The sequence below is a fragment of the Lupinus angustifolius genome, chromosome LG06 (genome assembly GCF_001865875.1).
Source record: "Lupinus angustifolius cultivar Tanjil chromosome LG06, LupAngTanjil_v1.0, whole genome shotgun sequence".
NCBI lineage: Eukaryota > Viridiplantae > Streptophyta > Magnoliopsida > Fabales > Fabaceae > Lupinus > Lupinus angustifolius.
In genome coordinates, this window is record NC_032014.1 from 3,513,166 (window position 1) to 3,516,281 (window position 3,116).

Here is a 3,116-nt window from a genome sequence, read left to right on the forward strand (position 1 = left end):
ATCTGAATTCAAAATTATAAGCAACTAGGGTCAAACATAGCATCAAGATTCATCCACACAATCATTCATCTTGCATGCAATACCTCATCCTCACAATCCAAAACAACCACTAAAATTCAGATTCATCAAGATCAAATGCATTTGAATGAGATCATAAAAGCATATCATCGATTTACAAATTATGAATAAAGAATTCATACTACAAGTATATAATTTCGATCCAACCATCTATCCATTGTGAATAAAGAATTCATGTTACAATATCATTTAGGAGTTCAAGAAAGTCATAAATAAATCACATCATTATCCGCTGAAGTTCAAGAATCACACATCATTATCAGTTGAGGTTCATGAAAATTACATAGCTTAAGTTCAAGAAAATCACATGATTATTAGTTCAGGTTCAAGAAAACCACATCATTATCAGCTGAAGTTCAAGAAAATGACATCATTATCCGCTGAAGTTCAAGAAAATCACATTATTATGAGTTGAAGTTCAAGAAAATGGCAATATTATGAGGTGAAATTCAAGAAAATCACATCACTGAGATACTAAGAAGTTGGCTCAATAAGTGTAGTAATTCATGAAGAAGATTGGAAATTGAGATAGAAAAGAGAGATAGAAAGGGTTGGAAATTGATTCTCTCACCCTCTTTCGCATGCATATCCAACATGAAACAGTTGTTGAAGAATTGTAATTCAATTAGTTTAATTCAATTGCTTAAGCTTTGTTAAAACAGTTTTCTGTTTTTATGGTTTTACTATTTTTAGTAGTTAGTTGGTTGGTGTATGCTATAAATAGAAACCTCACTATTCTTCCTTCTTAATCCAATTCAATATACATGAACTATTGATGTATTCCTTATCATCTATCTTTTATACTTTTCTCAATTCATTACTCTTTCTTCCTCTTTAAATCTCATTTCTTATTGTTGCCAATTCACTGGTCTTCACAGTGAATGCATTCTGTTTCTTCACACTGGTTTTAACAGTGGTATCAAGAGCAAGGTTGAAGGAGGTGCTCTGTGTGAATCATCTCCTCAAAAGGTGGACCTGTGAACGTGAAGAAGAAGTTGAATTCTGTGTGAATTCACGAAGAGCTTAGGTGCAGAATGTCAAATGGTCATGGATTTGCAATGAATTTGCCAATCTTGGATGGCAAGAACTTTGATAGATGGAGAAGCCAAATGAAAGCAATCTTTGGCTTTCAAGAAGTATACGAAATTGTGCAATTTGGCTTCCAAGAAATTGGTGACAATGCAACCGAGGCTCAAATGGCAACTTACAAGGAGGCAAAGAAGAAAGATTGTAAAGCATTGTTCCTCATTCACCAATGTGTTGATGGTGATAACTTTGAGAAGATCAGTGGTGCAGAAACATCAAAACAAGCCTGGGACAGTTTGGGAAAGTGCTATGAAGGTGTTGCAAAGATAAAGAAAGTCAAATTGCAAACACTTCGAAGGCAATTTGAGTTGTTGCAGATGGATGAAAGTGAATCTGTTGCAGCCTACATGACCAAAGTTCTGACCATTTCTAATCAGATGAAGTCATGTGGTAAGGCAATGAAGGATAAAACAATGGTTGAAAAGGTACTTAGGACACTTACTACTAAGTATGACCACATTGTAGTAGCCATAGAAGAATCTAAGAACCTGGATGAGTACAAGTTTGAGGAGTTGCAGGGTTCTCTTGAGGCTCATGAGTTGAGACTGAAAGAGAGGAATCCAGAGAGAAATGGCAATCAAGCTCTACAGGCAAGATTCAACAAGAAGATTCCTGGGCAGTGGAGTAAGAGATATAATGAGAAACCTCATAGATTGAGATCTAATGAGCCAGGAACATCCTCAAGAAGGTTTGATAATCAAATGAAGACAGGGAAGGAAGCTGAGTCAAAGAATTCAAACAAGAACTCAGAGTTCAGAAGGAAGCAAGATAAAAGGAAGGTGCAATGCTATAGCTGCAGAAATTATGGGCACTTTGCCTCAGAATGCAAATTGAACAAGTGGTCCACCTCCAAAGAAGAAGAAGTAAAGTTGGCACAGAATGATCATGAATCTGATGATGATCATTGTATGTTAATGGCCACTACATTAAAAGAAGAAGGGCAGAGTAAAAATGCTGAGTTTTGGTACTTGGATACTGGTTGCTCCAACCATATGTCAGGAAGGAAAGACTGGTTTACCACTCTTGATGAATCAACCAAAAGTAAGGTGAACTTTGCTGATCAAAGCTCAATTGATGCAGAAGGAGTTGGTAAGGTGATGATCCTGAGACAAGATGGCAGAAAATCATACATCTCAAATGTGCTCTATGTACCAAGAATGAAGCATAACCTACTCAGTCTTGGTCAACTGTTGGAGAAAGGATATGAGATGGTGTTGAAGGATGGCATGCTAACTATCTTTGATCAGAAGAATCAAAAGGTCTTGAAAGCTCCACTCTCTTCAAACAGAACTTTCAAAGTTCAGATTCAGGCTGGTGATCAAAAATGTCTTCAAGCAAACTCAGATCAGACAACTTGGTTGTGGCATAAGAGGTATTGTCATCTGAACTTTAAAAGTTTAGAAAGTCTGAGTAAAACTAATTTTGTAACAGGATTACCACTCATCACAATTCCAAAGGTGTTCTGTGATGAATGCCAGTTCAGCAAGCAAACAAGAAACTCCTTTGTTTCTGAAATACCAACCAAAACGAAGAAGCCCTTGGAAGTGATCTATAGTGATGTATGTGGACCATTTGAAGAAGACTCAATTGGTGGAAATAGGTACTTCCTAACCTTCATAGATGATCACACAAGAAGGTTATGGATTTATCTACTGAAGAGGAAGAGTGAAGTTCTTGAAAAGTTTCAGAAATTCAAGTCTCAAGTTGAAAGAATGAGTGACTTGAAACTCAAGCTACTGAGATCAGATGGGGGTGGTGAGTACATGTCCAATGAATTCAGTGAGTTCTGCAATAAAGAAGGCATCTTTCATGAAGTAATTGCTCCTTATACTCCTCAACACAATGGGACTGCAGAAAGAGCAAATAGAACTCTCCTTAACATGGCCAGAAGCATGCTAAGAACCAAGAATCTGCCAAAGAAGTCCTGGCGGGCAGCAATCTCCACTGCAGCA